This window comes from Zalophus californianus, chromosome 2 (assembly GCF_009762305.2).
Source record: "Zalophus californianus isolate mZalCal1 chromosome 2, mZalCal1.pri.v2, whole genome shotgun sequence".
NCBI classification, from domain to species: domain Eukaryota; kingdom Metazoa; phylum Chordata; class Mammalia; order Carnivora; family Otariidae; genus Zalophus; species Zalophus californianus.
Genome location: NC_045596.1, coordinates 18035321 through 18059862, shown reverse-complemented (window position 1 = coordinate 18059862; position 24542 = coordinate 18035321). Strand labels below are relative to the sequence as shown.

The window sequence follows — 24542 nt, the reverse complement described above, 5'->3', positions numbered from 1 at the left end:
AGTGAATGATTATTCATGATTCCTGTCCACAGACTGAATATTTATTTATTCCTTCTCTAATGCTATTCCTACCATTTAGAAGGCTTTTCCCTCTTTGTCTTCATATGTCCAACTCTCATTCATCCTTCAAGATATAAGCATCATTCCTGTGAGATCTCATCTAATTTCCCTAGAGTCAACATTATTTTCTTCCTTCTCTGAACTACGCTGGTACTTTATTTATTATGTCATGGGAAGTCAGAGCTCACCTGCCACTGCATGTCAACAGCCATAGCAAGTGACTTGCTCTTCCCCAGACCCACTCTGCTTTTCTCTCCTAGGAGTATTTGCTCATGCTGGCTCTAGAATCTGAGATGCCCTCCATCATCGTGTTCACTTAGTGGACCTCTGATCTTGCAAACCATAGTCCAAGTGCTACCTTGTCAGCCAGAACTCTCCCAGACAGAGTTAAGTAATCGCTTCCCAATATCTCATAGCACCCAACAGACTCTGAGCACTTCACGAACCAGTAGAAGGTATAATTTTTGACACCTGACAACCGTGTGTTTAAATTCTAGCTTGGTCACTTATTCTGATCATTTTGATTAAGTCAGTTAAACCTACTCTAAACTCCAGGTCCTCCACCAAAAATAGAAAAAGAGGGGCACCTGGCTGGCTCAGTTGGTAGAGTATGTAACTCTTGACCTCAGGGTTGTGGGTTCGAGCCCCATGCTGGGTACAGAGATTACTTTAAAAATATAAAATCTTTAAAATAAAATAGAAAAAGAGATTGAGAGAGAGAATATTAATGTTGAGAAACTACTGCAACAGCTTACAAAGTCTTGAGAATTTGTAGTATTGTGAACAAAGCACATGGCACGTTGAGACAATAAGTAATCAGAAATATTTTCACATAACTCTATGTTAGCTTTTATTATGTCACAATTACTCTTGTATTGATGTTCCCTTTGTACCATGCACCACTGGAAGGTAGGTACCACGGAGCAGAAGCGTCTTAAAGCCTAACAAACAAACACCTGGGTTTGACTTTCAGCTCTGTTACTTAAGAGCTGTGGGTCATTGAACAAGATCTTTCATCTCTATGCCTCAATTTCACTCCTACAATATGCAGGTAATATTATCTACACGGGAGGGTTGTTGTAAGGATCCAATGTTCATAAATAGTAAATTCAGAAGAAAATATAAGACATAGGAATATCTCAACATATGACATTTATTATTTATTTGTAACACTAGTAACTAAATACAGAACATAGTAGATAGCTAAATAAATGCTTTTTGAAGAAATGAGTAAAGTATTTTATAGATATTAGCAATTATTATGACTATTGACTTGATGAAATTATTTCAGCTCTAAGATCCCATTCCCAGCTGGTTTGGGCAGAAAACTTAATTTCATCATTTACCTGAGTCCTTGTGAATTGAGCTCCAGGATACAGATAAAAGAGATTCCATTTTTTTTTTAAATATGATGGAAAATATACCTGGACCAATTGTCAAATTTATTTTTATGCACTGAGATAATCTATCAAATCATCTACCAGCAGACTCTCTATGGGTCAAAACAGAATGTTGTATCTTACATTCTTCCGGAGTTTTTTTTTTTTCCTAGGTGTTTTTGGACTAACCTGGATTTTTGTTTTGGACTAAGTATTCTCTAAGGTTCCTTCTAGAATTCTAAGGTGCTCAGCAGCTTTGTTGGATTCCATGGAGAGATGATGAAATATGAGACATGTTCCCTTCCTTCTAGGAGCACATGGTATTCAGAGCTAATATTTTTAAATTAAATAAGGAATAAAGAGGAGCTGCTGATTAGAATCAGAACCCATTAGTTCTTGGTTTAAGGCTGAAAACATGGCATATTCTTACTCTAGGCCAATGTTTTCCATTATGAACTGAATCTTCTGATTCCCCAGTATCTGTGCTTTGCAATATCACATATGCAATTTCAACACCAAGTTTTATAAGAAAGACACCTCCCGACTGCTTCTTGCTCACCTCATGGGTGTCAGTTTCTGACGTGTTTCACTTTTTGCTGATTCTAATGTCTTTCCCAGCATCCACATTATTTTAGACACTTACCTGTCCATTCACCTCAAATAGGGCAACATTAAAGATGACAGTGAGTTTTGGTGTTAATAGAGAAATGAAGCACCATATTATTATTTTTGACTCTCATTAGAAAAGCTTTTAGGACACTTAATTTAGTTTTCAGTTTTCTGAACTCTAAGAGTTACCAATTTCAAAAAAAGAAGTTACCAATTTCATAGGATTTATGCTATTGTGTGCCTTCCTTACATTTTTCTTAAGTGATTCTTGCAGCCACTTTATTTTCATTATTTTTGACTTGTATCATGTTAATTTTATGCTTAACTATTTAAATGATTTGTATCTTTATCTTTTCTCCCCTAAAAACAGCCAATATTTTTAAGTGCTTAATATGTATCAGACACTGTTTTGTGTCATTTAGTCCTCACACAACAACCGTATGAGAAAGGTATTATTAACTCCATCTCACAGCCGAGAAGATATAGTAAGGGTATAAAATTTGCCCAAGGACCTATAGCCAAAATATAAAAAAGCAGGATTGGAACTCGGCTTTTCTGACTCCAAATCTTGAATCTGTAATTACTATCTTAGCAGCTTCCCAGCCAGACTGAGTATTTTTTGGAACAGAAATAATATCTTGCTCTGATTTCTGTGTCTCTTCCTAAAACCTAGCATAGGATCTCTCACTTCATAGCTTCTTAATATATATTTTTGATGAAGAAAAAAAAGAAGGAAGAGGAAATAGACTGTAAGAATGGTGTAGTGACTGTATGAAGATCTCTTCTTTCCGAAGGCATCCCTCGGCTTCTCTCAAAAGCCCTGGGCTCCAGCCAACAGTGCCCACTTGCTGTGTGGGGGATGAAGATGATGAAAGGTGGGCTGGCAATGCATTTCTAATTTTCTGCATGGATGCCTTAGTTTCTATTAAGATATTGTCAAAGGGAAGTAATTTCAAAGAAGAGACGCTAGCCTGATTAAGAAGTTCGATTAAGATTGACTTTTGAGAAAATATTAAAAGCTCAGAGGAAAAAGAAAAGATTAAGATTAGGAGCCATTAAAGGGAGCCCTCAGATATCAGAATGGCAGAGGACAGTTGCTCATTGGTGTAACACCAAGTCTTTGTATTGATGCCTTCTTTTTTTCTTAAGATGTATTTATTTATTTAAGGCAAGGAGGGGCAGAAGAAGAAGGAGAGAAAGACTTAAGCCCACTCCATGCTGAGCGAAGAGCCCACATGGGGCTCAATCTCAGGATCCTGAGATCATGACCTGAGCCGAAACCAAGAGTCAGACCCTAAACAGACTCTGCCACTCAGGTACCCCTTGTCGATGCCTTTTATGTTAGTAATCACAACACAGTGTGCACTGTCATTCCACTTAAGGCCACACACCCCATGTTAGCTGTGATTCTAATAAGCTTGGGGTCTCCACTCAGAGCCTGGAGGTCCTCCATTTAATCACAAAGCCTCTCTGCTTACCTTTCCTTTGCCGAATCACTCACAACTTAGACCCTAATCATAGCACATGGACCTTAACTTAGTTCCTCTGCTTAGATGCTGTGAATTAATTTTTTCTCTCCTTAGAGATAAAAGTAACCATCCCAACCATCACTCATTTAAACAAGAGATGTATTACTTTTAACCAACCATATTACCTTATGTCAAGCTCCTAGCTTGTGGAGTCCTTGGCGACTGTCTGATTCCTCTAAACATCCTTCCCTTCTAGCCAGTGCTGCCCAGTAGTGGATGGTCTGGCATTTGGCCTCAGGAGTGAAGTCAGAAAGGATGTCAACAACTAGTCTCCTGGGGAGATCTCAAGAAGAGATCCTCTAGGGATCCTCTAGGGACAGGGGACACACAGATCCATATTCTTTGATGTCTGCAAATCCCACCTGTTTCTCCATCTGGGGTTTATCTTTGGCAGCATTTGGAAGCTGTTACTCAAATGGACGCTGGCCACCCATTCTCTGGTACTCTAATTAAGTGCTCTTCACACTAGCCAATAAGGAGAAAGCTGTCAAGCAAGCTATTCACAGAACCAGAGCTGGTAGGGAATGCCTAGAAAACTCTACTTCTGTGAAAACACTGGGCATCAATGAGAGGGACAGGAACTATGAAACTGAAATTACCAGGAAACTACAAGGTCTTTTCATTTTTTTTTTCTTCCTAATTTTACTTCAGGGAAGAAACAAGCCCCTGAATTTCAAAGTCCCACAGTTTTACAGAAAAAGGGGAAATGGCATTGCCACCCTAGGAGTTTACAATGACAAACAGAGAGGAGCCTGGGTGGCTCAGTCAATTAAGCGTCTGCCTTCAGCTCAGGTCATGATCCCAGGGTCCTGGGATCAAACCTCATATGGGTCTCCCTGCTTACGATGGAGCCTGCTTCTCCCTCTCCCTCTACCTGCTGCTCCCTCTGCTTGTGCTCTCTCTCTCTCTCTCTCTGTCAAACACAATGACAAACAGAAAGTTTTTGTGTTACTGTGCACATGTGTGCACTCAACATTTATGGAGTATCTCACTTAGTGAAGCAGAGTAACAATGTCTTCCTCAATTTACTCAGAGAAATGTGAACCCCAAAGTGATAACAGTTTGCAACCTTCTACTTACCGCCCCCATTCATATAATAATCTTCTGCTTTTAGAAACCCCAGACTACATACACTTGAAAAATGAGGGGACAGGACAGAAATCCACAATATGACTTTAATTAGGCAGTAGAATGAGGTTATGTTCTAATGTTACATCTGCCTTTCTGAACTCAGTAAACCCCAGATAATTCTAAGTTAACAGGTTTTGGTTTCTTTTGGATGTGTGCATATGTGGTATGGTGGTGGTGTGTGTGTGTGTCTTAGTCAACTTGAAATTACTTTTCTCTTCTTTCTTTTTTTTTTTTAAAGATTTTATTTTTAAGTAATCTCTGCACCCAGTGTGGAGCTTGAACCCACAACCCTGAGATCAAGAGTTGCATGCTCCACCAACTGAGCCAGTGAGGTACCCCTACTTTTCTATTTCTAAAAAAATGAAACAGAATTATTGTAGATATATCAGAAAGAATAGAGAAGCAAAAAAAAAAAAAAGAAAGAGAGAAAGAAAACTCCCACTCACAGTTAAGATTTCACATCTTGGAGTATCCTGTCAGTAGGTTACATTTTGTTCTTTTAAACCTAAGAAGCCCATTTCATTACATCTTTCTTCACAGTGTCCTTCACTAAAACACAAAATGACTGTTTTTAAGCCCATTTTAAATATCTACAGAGTAGATCCAAAGGAGCAAAGAGATGGGACAAGTCATCCACATGTATTTGCATGGGCAGAGAGTCAAAGGGAACATTTTAAACCTAAAGGAGATTTACACTTAAATATGGTAACATGAATTTGTGTTTATTTTGCACTCAATCCATGCTTCTTTTAAATATTCAATTAAAATAACAATGTAGGGATAAACTCACAAGATCAAAGAGAATGGGAAAAGAGCAACAAATTTTGAGAAGATAGAAATCAAATGGTCAAGTAGTAACAGACTTAGCAGAACAGAGAAATACATGAGAGACAGTCCAGAAGCAAGCTGATTCGGTCCTTAGAATTCCAAAATCTAAAAGTGAGGTTGTAGATGGGGCTAAAAACTGGAGAGTTTATTGAAAATCTGTCTAATAAGCAGCAGAAGCCAAGAGTATAATGGTTCCCAGCTCCCTACCCACCCCACCACAAAAAGCCCCGTTTGCCAGTTTCCATGGTGTAAATACCCCCACTATGACTACAAATAGAACAGCACGGAACAAAGAATTGGGATGAGATAACCACAGTCATCTATAGAGAACTGGTTCAGTCTGGCTCCATCACATCTCTGGTTCGACCCTATTAAGCAGCAGGGAAATTATCCTTCTTCTTCTGCAGCTAAGGAATGGCCACCTACTCTATGAAGATATCCTGAGAGAGACATAGGACTCAGGGACCAAGGCTCATTTAAAGAGGACTTACAACACAGGAAAGGGAGACCACATGGATATGCATTCAAGGTACAGTCTCTTTCTCTTCTTGGTTTCCAGAACTTTTCACTGGCTAGAGATTGGAGAATCCCTTCATAGGGAAACCAAAACCCAAGAAGGAGGATCCATAGATAGGGCATTTGAGGGGTTCTTCAGTGAAACAGCCCAGCCACATCACACCAAAGGGAAGCCCACAGTTGAGATGCTCCACTCTTGTCCAGGGCTTCCAGACATGCACCTTTGTCCAGTCAAGGCACCTTTCGGTGCATCACTTTCAAAAATGGATGGAAAATCATATTGGTGTTGGTAGTATGAGTATTGCTATCCTGAAACTACTGTGTATAATGTGGAAAAAGCACATGTATAATTGTGGGATACTCTGCCATCCTCTGTGTCTTTGAGAACCAGAATTCTTGATATAAAGGAAAGAAGACTAAATGTAACAAAGAAGGAGTTAAACCCTTACAATTATGGTCAATTGATTTTTGGCAAAGATTTCAAGGCAAAACAATAGAGAAAGGAAAGTGTCAAGACAATTGGATATTCGTATGCCAAGAATATAAACTTTGATTCACACTTCACACAATGTATAAAAGGTAACTCAAGATAGATCACAGACCTAAATGTCAGCGGTAAGACTATAAAACTTCTAGAGGAAACCAGAGAAGGTAATCTTTGTGACCTTGGATTGACAAATATTTCTTAGGTATGACATCCAAAGCAAAATCTGTAAAATAAAAATTTGATAAATTGGATATTTTTTATAAATTTCTTCAACATTAAAATCTTTCACTCTTCAAAACATACAGTTAAAGAATGAAAAGGCAACACAAACTGGGATAAAATATTTGTAACTCAGATCTGATAAAGAGCTTGTATCCAGGATATAAAAAGAATTCTTAAAGTTAATAAGAAGTCAAACCAAGTTTAAAAAATGAACAAAAGAGGGGCGCCTGAGTGGCTCAGTTGGCTGAGCCACCAACTCTTGGTTTTGGCTCAGATCGTGATCTTGAGGTTGTGGGACTGAGCTCCATGTCAGGCTCTACACTCAGTGTGGAGTCGGCTAGCAATTCTTTCTCCCTCTCCCTCCCTCCCTTCTCATGCTCTCTCTCTCTCCCTGCTGAGCAGGGAGCCCAAGGCAAAGGTCTCAACCCCAGGACCCTGGGATCATGACCCGAGCCCAAGGCAGATACCCAACTGACTGAGCCAGCCAGGTGCCCCAATAAAATCTTTAAAATAAGTAAACAAATAAAAAATGGACAAAAGATTTGAGTAGATACAAAGATAGATATTCACATGTTTGATAAGCACATAAAAAGATGTTCAACATCAGTAATCATCGGGCGCCTGGGTGGCTCAGTTGGTTAAGCGACTGCCTTCAGCTCAGGTCATGATCCTGGAGTCCTGGGATCGAGCCCTGCATCGGGTTCCCTGCTCGGTAGGGAGTCTGCTTCTCCCTCTGACCCTCCCCCCTCTTGTGCTCTCTCTCTTTCATTCTCTCTCTCAAATAAATAAATAAAATCTTTAAAAAAAATCAGTAATCATCAGGGAAAAGGCAAATTGAAACCACAATGAGATATAGCAGCAACTAGAAATGGCTATAATCAAAAACACTGTACCAAATATTAGCCAGGATATGAAAAAACCGGATCTCCTATATTTTGCTGGTGGGAGAACAGTTTGGAAACTTTGGGAATCAATGTGGCAGTTTCTTAAAAAGCTAAATATAATCTTAACATACTACCTAGCATCCCTAGGTATTTACTTGAGAGAAATAAAAACTTATGTCCACCCAAAGATGAGAATGACCGTGGCAACATTATTAATATTTGCCCAAGGCTGGAAACAATCCAAATATCCATCAACTGATAAACAGATGAGCAAAATGTGGCATATCCATACAATGGAATGATAGTAATAAAGAGGAATGGATTATTTTTGCATACTACATTGTGGATGAGCCTCAAAAACATTACGCTTCACGAAAGAAGTAGACACAGATGACTATATATACTGTAGGAGGTAACTGGAATTTCCAGAAAAGCAAATTCCTAGAGAGAGAAAACACATCACTGGTTGCCTGGGTTGGGGGATGTGGCAGTGACTGCCTGCAAGAAAACATGAGGGAATTACTGGTGTTGATAGAAATGTTCAAAAGCTGGATTGTGGTAATGGTTGCACAACTCTGTGAATTCATTAAAAATCATTGAACTGTACATTTATAATGAGTAAAGTTTATGATATATAAATTGTACCTCAATAAAGTTGTTAAAAAATAAAGAGAATAACTCAAAGACACATTTAAAAAGTGAGCAAGAATGAACTGTGTTGCCTAGCACAAACACTATGGCAATGAATCTGGAAAGAAATATAAGGAAGTGATGATTATTCTACTTTTTCATTTTATGTTTATTCTGAATTCTCTTAGTATTCCACCATCCTATGGGGATAAAAAGATATCATAGGAACAGATGGCCCAAATTTCCTAATTTTAGAACTACCTGTTCCTATAGGATTTCCTGCTTTCTGCAAAATCTTTCATAGTTTACTCAAGAAATCTGTGCAGGTGTCTCATTGGACTCTTAAACTGAACTCTCATCTTAGATTATCTCATGGGATCAACCATGTCCTTCCTCTCATTTTCCAGTTCCCTTTGTTAACCTACATGTACAAGCTATAAAACAAATTGTGTAATTTTGGTGCTTCTACACATGAGATAAATGCTCTTACAATTGCATTTAAAACTGATACTGTATAATAGATAGGGCACCTGGCTGGCTCAGGCAGTAAAGATGTGACTCTTGATCTCAGGGTCATGAGGTCAAGCTCCATAGTGGGTGTAGAGATTATTTCAAAAAATAAAAATAAAAAATAAAATTGATATTGTACAATATAAAGATGAACGGCAAAATCTATGGTAATAATTTAAGTGCTTAGTTTTTCTTTAGAATAATAAGAATTAGAAAATAAAAAAAAAACACTATGAAGGTTCAAGAGAAAGACCATGGAAGAAAAAAAATTCATTTTTTAGCACCTTTAACACTTTCTTTCAAATGTAAGAGAACTTACATTTTCCATTTTGCAGTGAATCCCACAAACAAACTATGGAGCTGACCCTGAATTGAAGGACCATTTTGATTCAGACAATGGTGCTCAGGTATGACAAAGAGATCAGATAGTAATAAATGGAAAGCCTACCCCAAGATTTTGATTTTTTTTTCCCTAAGATCCTGGGACTCATTCACTGATCTGCTCCCTACATTTGCTGAGTGCAAGACAAGAGTGAAAATGGAGGGCCCTAGGGCACCTGGGTTAAGTCGGTTAGGCGTCCAACTCTTGATTTTGGCTCAGGTCGTGATCTTAGGGTGGTAAGACTGAGCCCCATGCCAGGCTCCACACTCAACAGGGAGTCTGCTTGGGATTCTCCCTCTCCCTCTCTCTCTCCCCCACCCATCTCTGAAATAAACAAATAAATCTTAAAAAAAAAAAAAAAAACAGAGGGCCCTACACAATATGGCTGAATATTAGAAATTATAAGAAAGATTAACAAACTCCTAAATAAAATAAGTATGTTCTGCCCTCATAAAAACCAGAAGGCAAGATGCAAATTTAGATGTCTAAGATTTCTTAGAATTCCATTCCAGGATGTGAAGATGTCGGGATTGCTGATCCTAGCCCCCACTTCCCAGCTGTGACTTGATCCCATTTTCTTTCCACCTCTAGCTTCATCCCATACTAAAAGGGCCTCCTGTGTGCTCACCACAACTCACACATTTAAGCTCCATCTACCCCCCTAGAAACAGCCACCCCGCTTCCTCTTAGACCTAACCACTCAGAGACGGAATCATACAGACAATGGCCAGGCCAGATATAAAAACAGAACTTTGACCCACAACCTGCCCAGAACACCAACCCCCTTATCAACAATAAACAATTCACCTAGCCAACCTGCAAGTCAGACTTGCAGAAAATCAGGTTGCTACTTTCTGTGACAATCCAGGAAGCTAAACAAAATCCTCTGTAACACTTGGACCCAAGTGGCCAGGACATGATTAATACCTGACCGTTTCCCTAATTTTTGTCCCCACTTCCAACTTAGGTCCAACCAGACAAAGCTCAGTAATGCAATCCTAGCCAATCACATAGGACACCTCCAGCTTTCCCAGGCCAACACCCTCCAATCAGGGCACACCTGGAGGCTACCCTTTACTCCCTATAAAGCTTTCTCACTCCTCTGTATGCCTTGAAGTCTCTGCTAAACACAAGTGATGGTGGCTCACTCTCCTGCTGACGCAAGTTCAGAAGAGGTAGTCTTTGCTTTTCCCAACTGGTTGGTCTCCATTTATTTCTATAATACACAGTTGCCACACAGCCCACGGTCAGGATTGACCTGGAGGAGAGACCCACCAAGCCCTGGAAACAAGAGCCGACAATGCTGAGGCCCTAGTGTCTGGAATGCTTCTAGAAAAGGACACTATGGAGTTTAGGTGGGGGGAATCTCCTCAGTCCGTGACGCCCTGTCTTCTGAGCATGGACACAGCAGTGAAGAGCCATGGCCAGTCTCTCCAAAGCACAGGGCCTGGGGCAGGAGTGCTCCCCGCATGTCTATGCAAAGTTCTCTTTCTATACTACTCTGAAGCAGGTTTGGGGGAGATTGGCTTTTTTATGAGATCAGAGCGATAGGTACTTGAAGTCAAAATTAGGTTGACTTAAAGAAAATAAATCATCTTTTACCTAGGCATCCAAGAGTGCTTCAGAATCCATCTGAGTTTCCGTGACAGTCTCAGAATTCTCACTCCCCTGTGAACTGGGGAAGACAAGAGCAGGGACTGCTCCTGAGCCATTTGTATGTCTTCTCTGGGAATATTTGGGTCTTTTGCTCATTTTTACATCACATGGGGGTTTTGCTATTGAGTTGTATTAGTTCCTTATATATATTGGATATTAATTCCCTTATCCCTTTATCACATAGTTTACCAATATTTTTTCCCATTCCACAGACTGCCTTTTCACTCTGTTGGTTATTTCCCTTGCTGTGCAGAAATAGTCTCACTTGTTTATTTTTCTTTTGTTGCCTGTGCTTTTGGTATCAATTGCAAAAAGTCATTGCCAAGACCAATGTTCAGGAGCTTTTCCTTTATGTTTTCTTCTAGTAGTCGTACTTCCAGGCCTTACATTTAAGTCTTTAATCCATTTTGAGATGACTTTTTCATGTGGCATAAGGGTCCAATTTCATTCTTTTGCATGTGGATATCTAGTTCTCCCAACACCATAAATTGAAAAGACTACACTTCCCTCATTATATATTGGTGACTTTGCCAAAAAATCAGTTCATTGAATATGCATGGATTTATTTCTGGGCTCTCTATTCTATTCCATTGTCTGTTTTTATGTGAATACTGTATAGTTTAGGGTCACTATAGCTTAGTAATATAACGAAATCAAAAAGTGTAATATCTCCAGCTTTATTCTTCTTTCTCAGGATTCCTTCAGTTATTCGGGGTCTTTTGTTGTGTTCCCATACAAATTTTAGGATTTTTTTTTTTCCTGTGAAAAACGTTACAGAAATCTTCACAGAGATAGCACTGAATCTATGGACTTTGGACAGAATGGGCATTTTAACAATATTAATTCTTCCAATACATGAACACAGGATATCTTTCCATTTATTTGCATGTTCTTCAATTTCTTTCATCAATGTTTTATCATTCTCACTGTACAGATCTTTCATTGGTTCAATTTATTTCTAAGTATTTTATTCTTTTTTTTTGTTATTGCAAATGGGATTGTTTTCTTACTGTCTTTTCATATAGTTTGTCAGTGTATAGAAACACAACAGATTTTTGCATGTCTATTTTGTACCCTGCAACTTTACTCAATTCATCTATTAGTTTTAAGAGTTTATTGGTAGAGTCTTTAGGGTTTTCCATATGTAAGATTGTCATCTGCAAACAGAAATGGTTTTATTGGTAGTGCAGGCCATTGACGGAAATCAGGGCCAGATCTGCGCTCACGAGCAGCAGCTAGGGCCTGGGCTGTCAGCATGTACTCAGCGGCTGCAGGGGCTTCGAGGGCAAGCACATAGTGAGGAAACAAGACCAGCAGCAGGTCAGTGTCTGGTGGCAGTGGCTAGCTATAAGCGTGTGGCAGTGCAAGTCCATATGATGTTGGGCCCAGCTTCTGGTGCACAAGCAGCTATGGGGGCCTGGGCTGTTGGTATGCATTTGTGTGGCTGTAGGGGTTAGCCACAGGCATACATATGGCCTTGGGGGTTGGCTGTGGGAGCTTGGACTGGCATCAAGAACACACATAGCCACAGAGGCTGAGGCTGGAGGCCTGCAGCACAGTGAATAACAGAGCTCAGAACCCAGGGTGTCTCTGGGAATTCCAGCAGGGGGTGGAGATGGAGAGGGACTCAGGCAGCTGGACTCCACAAATGCACAAACTTGTGGAGCTCTCAGGGGTGAAATCTGCAAGGGGATCCATGGTGGTTTTGCTGGCTATCGGTTTCTTCAGTGGCAAAAGCTGCTGGAGTCGTCTGTGGAGTGGTCCCCTGGGGTCCATGATGGAGTCCTCAGTGATGAAATCTGCAGAGGGGTGACAGCCTCCAAAAGGGCTACTGAAGTGTTCAGCATCAAAGGCTGCTGAGGTCCTACACAGAGCAGGCTACTGGGACTGCAATCACGCCTAGCCTGTGACTAATAACTACTGATACCTCCAACCTTCTTCCTTGTTCCTGTCTCTAGATGTCTCAGCTACACCATTCTCTGAAGAGGATGAAACTAAGCAAGTCCTTTATCCTGCCCAAAAGGCTATGGAAACTGGGAGTTCACTCCAGGGAGAGGAACTCTCTCTCCCCCCGGGGAATGCCTCTTGGCACTGAGCAGTGCCGGTCTGGGGGATGGGATGATGCAGGCAAAATGAAACCGCTCTTCCTACCCTTTGTGTGTAGTTATTCCCAGGTTTTTTCCTCAATTGTGTTGCTGAAGCTTCTTAAGTATACTCCTGAGCACCCCCAGAGCCATTCTCATTTTAGATAGCTAACTGTTATTCTTTGTGGGCAGATGGAGGTTGGTGTCTCCTACTCTGCCATCTTGGTGACATCACCGGACATGACTCTCTTTTCTCACTCTCTGTTCTGCATTAGATTGTGGACATACCCAGAAGCCACTGCTGCCCAAGGCATCCCCTTCCCCCTTACTTCTACTGTGCAGGGAAAGCCCAGGGCTGGGAGGGAGGGAGACCAGAGTTTGAAGCTGGAATCCACTACTTACAATTGTAGGATCTTTTGTAGATCATCTGTCGCTGTTTAAATCACTTACCCTTATTGATACCATTTCCTCACATATAAAATGGGGGTGATAATATCTGATTGGAATGACTGATGTTTATGTTAGAGATGGTTATGTTATAGTGACTGGCATGTAGTTGGTGATCTATAAATATTTACTGCTGTTGGTACTGTTGTGGTTATTGTGCATCCTTTTACTGGACGTTCTAGGAGTGCTATCTGATTTGCTTCGAAGCTTAGTTCCTGTCAAAATGTTGTTAAACAAGTGTATCACATTGTGTATTTATACAGCTAAGAAAGAATTCAGCCCCCTCACCCAGACACACACACATAAACACACACACACACACACACACACACACACACACACACACAACTGCATGTCAGGAAACAATCTTGCATCACCAGGAAGAAGGATAATGATACCCAATGGGTCGTTTTCATTTCTAATTTCAATCACTCTATGGTTCTGCGATTACTATAGCCAACTAATCAACTAAACATAATCATGCACTATTCCAAACATATTATGAAGTGATAAGGCCTTCATTCTTCATTGTGCCCTGAATGCTTGTATCATTAAAGATGTAAAAACAGAATTTAATTTGGGCCCACAGAATGGAAAGTCAAAGGAATAAAAGAGAAGATTAAGAAGCTTAGTTTTTTTTTTCCTTTTTAGCTCTGAAGTATATAAACACCTGCACCTGCGAAAATTTTAAAAGTGTGTGAATATCCTCACAGTTCCCAGATCACACAGGGACTCACCTTACTCAAGTCAACATTGTAGGAATTTTATCCTTGAATCTTTTGGGAACACCTGTAATTGTCAGAAGTCTCTGATGAAATGCAAATGATCAAAAGTGTCCTGAAAAACTAAACACATCTGTACCAAGATCATCAGGACACATCTCGATTATCATGCAGCTTAGCAAACATGTCTCATTCCACAGTTTTCAAAGTTCAGACTGTGTACATAAGCTGACAAATTAGTTCCAGAAGCATATTAATGAAAAGCAAGTAAGAGAATAGGTTTTACAAAGTAGTTATGAGAATAGGTTTTTACAAAGTAGTAGTTATCATTAAATGAAATAATGAATGCCACCCTATTCTGTAATCTATAATATAGAAGATTAGGTACAGTCATTATTATCTCTAATGATGAAACCCACTAACATTCACATAATGAGAACAGAACTAAGTTATGCATCTTATCCAGCATCTTCAATATACAGCCTACTGTAATAGCCACCAGTATATGCTTTGTACAGAAAACCAAACAAAATAATGAATGCACTTGCAAAATGAAAAGAACAAAAATATCACAAATAACTTAGAAATTATCTTAATAATTCTCTTCTGAATTAGAAGCTGAAATATGATGATACTAGCTCTATCTCTAAAAATTAACAAAGTCATGTTATTCTAAATTCTAGATTTATTATATCCCACTGTTTCCCCTGCAGCCTGCTCTAATTTTAATCAGCACAATGCAAAACTTTATGCAGTGTTCTCTCACATCTCTTTTTGTATTTGTTATTTAAATTTTCTTGGAGGACACTGAGCATAGCTAAACATTCATCATTCTCTAGGCAAAACCATGCATGAATGTGGACTCCAAATTTTGTCCTTTCTGTTTTACCCTATATAGACATACATTAAAATTCTGACTAACTTTATGAGGTACCATCATGAATAAAATAGAAAAAATTAGACTCGTTTAAATCCAACTAGTTGGGGCTGATCTTTCAGGATCCAAGGAAGTAACACACTGTATTTTTCTTCCCAGCTCTTTACACTTCTGTGTTTCTATTCTCTTAGAAGTTAAAAGAAGAATGTTGAGCTTAACATCAAAGATAGATTACTCTCAAAAAGGAACATTTATCAGAGAAAATATTAATTGGTTGCTGGAAAGCAGAGCTATGAGAATTAAAGAATCCAGGGTGAAATGGGAGATAAAAGCTAGAAAACATCGCTAATGAAGAATGGAATTCCTTTTATGCATGTGGGAGCCTGCATGCACACGTTCATTTCTCCCAAATATCTAAGATATTTAGATGAGCAACAACATGCAATTAGTTTTGCCAGGCGAGTTTTACCCTTGCCTCTTCTGGTTTGTGATATGAGACTTTTTTCCCCTTAGCCTCCTGACAAAGTGTTAGAATTCTGCTCTCTGTTGCAGAACGCCCGCACTGCTGTTTGTTCATGCTCTGACAGCTGCAAGTTGGGGATATGGGGGAAGTACACCCCTATTTGTAATCTGGGCTAAGATGTAATGAATAGAAGCAAAATGCAAGAAGACCACCTACAACCCTGGAAGAATATGCAGGTGTGTCAGCAGGGCTGAGCTCACCCCAATCTAACACATTGTGATTCCCAGCATAATAGCACCCAAGTAAGGGGGGGTGGGGGGAGGGGTTGGGGGAAGTGCATGCAGAGGCAACACCTATTGGAAGTTCTAGGAAAAGTGGCGCAGGAAGATGAGTGTCAGCAACTCTTCCTGCTTGTTAATTTTGGAATCTTTGCCTAATAAAGCCTAAGCCTAAGAAAGGGATTAGGGATCAAAGAACTAGACATAATAGGACTGAGTGTAGTAAGTGACTTCCTTTGCTGTTCCCCTCCCTTCCCCAAACTTCAGATCACCCATTTTCCTCCAGCTCTCTTCAACTTCACCCAAAACACAAAACACATACAAATCGGGTGTGGGGGACATAAAATTACTTAAGAGAATTTTACCTTGCCAACTCATCTTTCCACTTTCTGGCATTCCTCTCTCCCAAATTCTAGAGCTTTCACGCCCCAAGGTCTTAGCCTCAATATCAATGATAATAATGACAGTTAATGTTTATTGAACATTTACTATGGGTCAGGCACTATACTTAGTGTCCTTTACCCTCTTAAATCACACACACCCACACAACAACCCTGTGATGTACATGCTATTATCATCCCCATTTTATAGGTGAGAAAATTCAGGCTTATGGTTGCTTGAACATAAGCGGCTTGTCTATGCTAGTACACCTAATGTACGGGGCAAAGATCTGAAACTGCATCTTCTGACTCCAGAGTGCATGCTTCTAATCACTACTTTTATTATCACTATTGCTACTCCTTTCCTCCTCGTCAAAACTTGATGTCCTGTATCAGCTTTATCACGAATGAAACTAAAGTTATGTAAATCTCCTAGACAGTGGCTAGCCAGACTAGAGGCACTATTAATATCAATTGTCCCTTCCCCTTTTCTCAATAGTAAACTATAATGTGAACCAGCGCACACAGCTTGTTCAAAGGCAAATTACCCCTCACCGCCCCCCCCCCAATAACATTGCCCTAAATGTTTAAAGGATGGAAAAAGTACTGCGGCTCTCAGGTTTCCTGGAAATGGAAGGAAGAGAGTTCTTTCAGGGCCTCAGTCTAGTACTGGTCATAGGTTTCGGTGGAGGGGTGAACACCAAAGCCAGAAGGGCGATACCAAATGGTGTGGAGCAATATTTTCCTGCTGCCCTTTAGGGAGGGCCACCATTGTCATGATGGAAGCTTAATTCTGGGCCTTTATTCGATCATGAAACAGTGCTACATATTGACATTTATTAATTAACACGGTATCTGGGCTCAAGGGGTTTCTCAGGATTGCTAGACAGGTAAAAAGGCAATTATGGGGTCGTATGGTGAACTCCAAGAAAATGCCAGTTTTCATAAACTACATTACAGTCATCCCCCCTGATCTGCAGAGGATACACTCCAGAATACCCAGGGACGCCTGAAACCACTGATAATACCAAACCTATGTATACTATGGTTTTTCCTATACATACAGACCTACGAGTTAGCCACAGCAAGAGATGGACAATAACTAAAAATAACATAGAACAATTACAACAATATACTGTAATAAAAGTCATGCGAATGTGGTCCCTCTCTCTCTCCCAAAATCCCTTTCGGTACCTTTCGGTACTCACCCTTCTCGCGATGATGGGAGGTGCTCCAATGCCCGCGTGACGAGGTGGAAGAAGTGATTGGCGCAGGCCCTCTGACGTCACGTCAGCCTACTCTTGACCATCGGATGATTCGTCAGGAGGATCATCTGCCTCCGACTATGGAGGCCCTCTGACGTCACGTCAGCCTACTCTTGACCATCGGATGATTCGTCAGGAGGATCATCTGCCTCCGACTATGGAACGCAAAACTGCAGGTAAGGATATATTGGCAGGCATGCCTCATTTTATTGCGCTTCAGGGACGCTGCGTTTTTTACAAGTTGAAGGCTTGTGGCAGCCCTGTGTCCAGCAAGTCTATCAACATCATTGTTCCAACTTTGCTCACCTCGTGTCTCTGTGTGACATTTTGGTAACTCTCCCAATATTCCGAACGTTTTTATTCTTATTATATTTGGTGCCCATACCACACGGCGAGCTAAGGGATGAATGAGTGTGTTTCGACTGTTCCACTGATTGGCCCCTCCTCTCTCTCCCTCTCCTCTGGCCTCTCTATTCCCTGAGACACAACAATTTCAAAATTAGGCTAATTAATAACCTGACAATGGCCTTTAAGTGTTGCAGAGAAAGGAAGAGTCAGTTGATGCAGCAAACTTTATTGTTGTCTTATTTTAAGAAATTGCCACAGCCACCCCAGCCTTCAGCAGCTACCACCCTGATCCACAAGCAGTCATCAATGTTGACGCAGGATCCTCCACCAGAAAAATGATTACGACTTGCTGAAAGTTCAGATGATGGTAAGATTTTTTTTTTTTTTAGCTATAACGTATTTTTTAGTTAAAGCATATACATTGTTTTGCAGACCTCACGTTATTTATTGCACACTCAATAGGCTACAGTAGAGTGTAAGTATAACTTTTATATGCATTGGGAAACAAAAACTTCATGTGACTCACTTTATTGTGATAGTTCATTGTGGTGATCTGTAACCGAGCCCACAATATCTCTGAGGTGGGCCTGGACGGCACTATTTCAGCACTGATGTCAATTCTACATGAATTAAAGATCAAAGGCAATTGTTAGAAATAGCCAAATAAAAAGAAGGAGGAGACTTTAGAACAAGAGGAAAATCATTAATGGCTTGAGGTGGGACAAAGGATAGCGTGTCTAGAAATCAAGAAGAAAGCCAGTGAGATTAGTGTATGGATGCAGGTGGAAGGATGGCTCGTGGATTTTGCTGTTTTCATTGTTTTAACCCTTACCTCTTTATTTTCACAATTCATACGTACTGTCCTTGGATATAAAAGCAGCCCCAACTTTGGATCTTACATACATCTCGGCTGCTCTAAAGAACTTACATCAGAGCCTCCAGGAGACAATGTGCATGAAAGTTTTTTGACTAGAGTATTTGGCCCATGGGTTCAGAATAAAAGCTGTTAGAGAGGATGGTGCAGAATTTCCCTCCAATTACTTTTTGCCCGTCCATTAGACTTATGCCCAAGACTTATGGAGACAGCTCCAGAAGATGCTGAGAAACCATTTATTACAAGGACTCAGGTATGGGTGCCCAAACATACCGCAGGTCTTTGTAAAGAAATGATAATCCAGGTACAAGAGCTCCCCCATATATGGGATATCCATGAGGAGACCTCACAGCATTTTCTGGGCGAGTTGAATAATATATGGCCCTTTATTAGTGTGAAAGGCAGATATCAGCCAGAATGGAGGTTTGGAGAAGTTCCAACAGCATGAGTCTCCTTTGGGAATTGTCAATAAATAAAGGAACCAGTACAGCCTTAGGTGGGAGCAAAGGGGATCTCTACCCTGGGTCCAGTGCTTTCAAGGGGGTCCTCACACGTAAGTTCACCCTCACAACAATGTCTAAAAGAACACATAGGTCATCAAGATAAAAAAAAATTCTCTCTATCATAAGATGTCATTAAGAAAATGAAAGAAGTCAGAGTGGGAGAGAATATGCACATGACATATATCAGATAAGGAACTTGTATCCAAGATATATAAAGAATCCCTACAAATACTTCACAAAAGATATACAAATGGCCAATAAGCACATGTAAGGTGCTCGATGTCATTTATCATTAAGGAAACGAACACTAAACCCAAAATAATATGCTATTTCACACCCAGGAGAGTGAACACATTTTTAAAAGATTGAAATTCTGAGCGGTGATGAAGATGAGGAGCAATTGGAACTCTCATACCAAATGATACAATCATTTTGGGAAACTGGTTGTTTCTCTAAAGTTGAACGTACTCCAACATATGACCAATAATTCTTCCACTCAATATTTACCAAAGGGAAATGAAAACATATGTCCATACAAAGAATCGTATAAGGATGCTTGTAAGCAGCCTTATTCACAATAGCCCACAACTAGAAACAACCAACTGTTCATTAACAAGAGAAAGGATAAATAGTATATATATTATAATAAATATTTGGAAATATAAATATGTGTATTCAGCAATAAAAACAACTATAAACTACACAAAATAAAATGGACTAATCTCAAAAACATTACATTGAGCTAAAGAAGTCAGGCACAAAATAGTATGCACGATACAATTTCATTTATATGAAGCCCTAAGAGGGGCAAAATGAATCTATGACAGTAGAAATTGGAATAGTGGTTGCCTCTGTTTTGTGTAAGGATTGACTGGAAAGGAACCAAGAAGAATGGGATGTTCAATATCTTGAACATGTTGGTGTTTAAACAAGTGTATACAATTGTCAAAAATTATCTAATTTTACACCTAAAATCTGTATATTTTCTTATAGTAAATTATGCCATGATTTAAAAAAAATGACTTCGGGATTTAAAAAAAAATATTATCTATAAGAAAAAATTATCCAAATCCACATTTCACCTCATTAAAGACATTTCTCTCCTAAAACAATGAGTGCCTCTGTCATCTGGGAACTGGTGCTCAGCACTGATAAAGTGCAATGCATTACCTCTGCAGGGGAGGAAAAACTTGACCCTCTTAGGTTTTGAGAGTGAGACCGGCAAATTAAACTAACAAGAGGTTAATGGGAGATAGAAGTTTCTTTGTATACATGCACAAGCCAACAGAGATGTAGCTGGCTTATTAAATGGTTGAAGCTGGATCTCAGATAATAGCTAACTTTGTAAGAGAAGGTTACTTTAGATCACTTCTGTCAAGAGAATGCAAATTATATATAATTTTGATTTCAAAAACATAATTAGTGATTTTGCTGAAATGGGTCAAGAAAAATAAATTTTATAAACTAAATCTGTCTTTATTATTTATTCATAAATCTTTGCTTCATCAACAGAACCTCCAGCCATGTGCAAAAATAATAAAATCAGTCATCCGTAATACATTTTGCCAACTTGCAGTCATCTGAAATTCATAGCTTTACACATATTTTTCCATTTTGTCATCATGAAGTCACATTTTTCCAAGGTAGAAAATACTACATATGTTATTTAATGATTTGTTATTTGATTTATACCTTTCAAATAACTAGATAATGGTATTTGGGTCTCAGTTTTTACTTATGCCCGGGGCTCTGTACATGTAAGGAGAGAAGAGATAAGCACTCCCATACACCTGTAACCTTGAGACCTGCCTCTCTACTGCCAAGAATCACTTGGTTGGGACTTTGTGGAACGATCTTATGTTTGCTTTGACAGGATAGGTTTTGCTCTGTCTGATGTCTCTAGACTAGTATGGGGTGAAATAATGCTCATTTCTTCCTATGATCTTCTCGTTTCCTGTGGGTAACTATTGGCCAAAGCAAATACATGCTGAGGGGAGATGGAAATGGGGCTGCAGAGAAGGAACCCACTTAATGGCTTTCTATACTCTATAAGGTAAGTAAACAAATCATTACATATGAAGAAAATTACTTACAGAGCAAGTGAACCTCCAAAGGCTTCCCAGACACAAGGGAGATAATGTTTTCCATTATTATGCACAGAATTTCAGTTCCCATGTCTTCCTCTTCGTTCTCTAACTTGAGCATGGGTTGTTTCTGTGCCTAAGAAATTGGAACCTTGACAATAACTTCCACTCCCACCCCTGCTGACCATTCTTAATTCGAGAAAGTGTCAAGAGAAAGTTGAAAATTTACTTTTTCTTCTATCTTGGTCTAAATCAAATTCTTAGGCAGAGTTTCTACCCACCAATATTCTGTGTAACCAGGGGGAAAAAAGGTACAAAGATTTATTTTCTCAATTTTAAGTGTAAATCATTATGAATTTTCTCCAATTTTCCAGAATAGTATCATCTGATCAAAAATAAGGAATAGTTTTCTCTCTCTTGCTATTTATATCCCTACCCCTACTGTGCCCACATACTCATGCTGCTGGCCTAATATCGTTTTACATTAACAATTTAACCATTTCTTAGGACGCAGAACATTCCCTACAAAAGAGTGGGTACCAGAAGATACTGGCTCTACTGGAGCTTACTTAGGACTCCTCATTGCACACATCTATTCAGTGCCCTAGAAAAGGCCCTAGCCATGTGGTCTCATGGTGGTGTATTTTTGTGAAATTTGCAAAAGTGAGGCCACTACCTCTGTCCAATTTGACTCCTCCATTTGCATGGTCAAATCGCACTTGTGTTAAGGGGATGTCAAAATGGCTATGGACATTTTTTTAAAAAAATCCAGCTAAGGGAGAGCTGACTTTGGACCCTTTTAGTTTATGTTTAGTGGGATACAGTTATGTGGTTTGCAATCACCTCCATCTGCAATTAGGCCATTGCTAACTTTCCAGTGAACTTCCCTTTTGCTCCCTATGTGAACTCACCCAGCATGATAATCTGAAGGTCAGGGCTGAAGACCGCATCATGGCATGATGGTGTCATAATTGTTTTTTCTTTTTTTTCTCATTCATAATGAGCAGTTAATTACATATCTAATTTTACACCTATGAATGTGTATGCTTTATCCTAAAGAAGATCTCCGAAGTTATATAAGGTTCTGGCCCCACAAAACTCAGATATATCTCTAATGGATGTTCACTAACTGTTTGGTGCAGGAGTGAATGACCTTCCATGATGAGATAAATTTCAATTCATCTGATACAGCACCTTAATTTTATTAAAAAATTAAAAATTTAAGATAGTAAATTAAATGCCTGAATCTTTAAATACCACTCCAGTATATAAGGAAAGGTTAGAAAAAGCATATACTTTAGAGTCAGAAATGAATTTATATCCTTCCTTCTAGCAGTTTAAACTTGGTTAAGTTATTTCATTTCCCTGCACCTCATTTTCCCCATTTGTAAAATGAGGATGATAATACTTACTGTGCAGAATCATTCTGAAGATGAAATGAGATGATACACGTATAGCACCAAATGAGGGTGCTGAGCATGCAGAAGCGTTTAGAAAAGTGTTGGAAGCATGGTGTAAGGGTCAAGCACACAGACTCTGAAATCAGATGACCTAGTTTAAATCCTGGCTCAGCAGCTAGATACCCATGTAGTCCAGGACAAATAGTTTCTGTGCTTCCACGTCCTCATCCTTAAAATGGGAGTAAAAATGATATCTGTATTATAACGTGGTTATGAAGATTAAGTGAGTTAATATTTCTAAATTACTTAGAATGGTACCACAGGCACCAGGTATGCTATATAAGTATATATTAAATTGTCAGCTATTTATTTATTGAAAATCTGTATTCCAGTAGACCAGAACTGTTCTATTAGGTACATGCTATAGAAGAATAACCATAACATTATCTCTGATAATGTGGGAAGTTTGTTCTAATTAAATCCACACTTCCTTGTTAGGGGTTTCTTGTAGTGCAGATTTATAGACAACTTTTTTAAAAAGCCAAAGCTTTGGATATACGGCAACATGTTCTACCTTGTTATTATACATAAAGACCCCAATTATACTACTTGGTTACTGCCTTCAAAAGTATTTTTGGTAACAGTTGAACAGGAAGAGTTCAGAAAAAAAAAGAGAGAGAGAGAGAGGAGAGAGAAGGAAAACACTATTGTTTTCTCTGGGATCCAAGAAAGTTTAATTAAAATGCCAACATGATCAAGCAGGCTAAGAATGTTTTCTCATTATTCCAATTAAGAGTCAGTAAGATTTGATTAATATTATTCTGACTGCTTTGGGCCCTGGCAGATCTGTATATTTTCATTCAGTTGTTCAACTCTAGTATGTCCTATTAATTATCTTTCTCTTTCTCTCTGCCTTCCTCTTCTTCAATATAATCCTTTTTTTTTTTTTCAAATGGCCCCAGGAGCTTTTTCCTTAAAATAGTAAGAATTATTTTAAGTGCTACAGTTAATTTTAGTCAAAACCTTAAATACCATTTTGAGTTAATTCATGTCTCAGATTCTTCATATGAAAAGAATATGTGAGTTTTAAAAAATGGAACTTTCCCAGGCTTGATATAATTTACTATGTAATTCAGTGTCTACCAGAGAATTAAAATGATTATTTATGTTCCCCAGACTCGGAGAATTCGGGAAACATTGAACTGTGCTGATTTTTTTAAAACACAGTTGGAATTGTTTAGTAATGCTTCATTTGTATGCAGAAACCCCGACACATATTAAAATAGGTACAAGCCTATGTTGGTTTCAAAGAAATGAAGGTGAGCCAGTTTATCATCAAAGCTAATATATTCAATACCCACCGCAAAATTACACAAATTGGTGCCATGTTTGAAATATTAAATGGACGGAAGTCTAAAATCCAAAGTTACAACTCCCAAAGAAATGATAACTCATTCTTTTATGTATTTGCAATATTAAATTCTTGGCTTTAATATACAATTCTGAGTAGGTGTGTGAAATGGTTTTCTCTGGGGAAAATGCCTAGTTAGTGCTCTTTTTCAGTCTGGTAATGTTGCTGGTATTTTTAAATATGTTATGATACCCAGAGGTTTTGGAAATGGTCATATGTTTTATAAAAATATGAATAAATGTGAGCTGGAATTATGCTGCAATTTCTGGGAAAACCATAATTCTGAATTGAATGCCTTTTGTGTTTTTAAACCTCACCTGCATCAACATGAAAATAAAAGGTGGGTGTTAAAGAGAAGGGCATCTGTAATTACATTCTAGTTCTTTTGTGTCATTAGTTTCATAGTTATTTGTGTTTATATACACACACACAAGTTTTTGGTTCTTGTTCTATCAAAACAAATCACCCCCCACCCAAATTACAGTGATACTAGTACATAATATATTAAACATGATTGCATAAAGAGTTCTTGCTTTGTATACTTGGGTTAGCTTGTTTCTGTATTTTCTATTTCTTTATTTAA

The 24542-nt window shown here is 39.0% G+C and overlaps 1 long non-coding RNA gene across 2 annotated transcripts; it reads left to right on the top strand.

Moving 5' to 3' along the window:
* The first annotated feature begins 5908 nt into the window (after window positions 1-5908).
* On the top strand, window positions 5909-23831 carry LOC113925965. 2 transcript variants are annotated; one of them, XR_003521099.1, is made up of 7 exons: window positions 5909-6065; window positions 9121-9192; window positions 15506-15652; window positions 17327-17515; window positions 17934-18054; window positions 21042-21117; window positions 23725-23831. It is a non-coding gene; the product is annotated as an uncharacterized LOC113925965 (long non-coding RNA). The 2 variants fall into 2 exon arrangements; XR_003521100.1 differs by lacking the exon at window positions 9121-9192.
* Window positions 23832-24542: the final 711 nt, after the last annotated feature.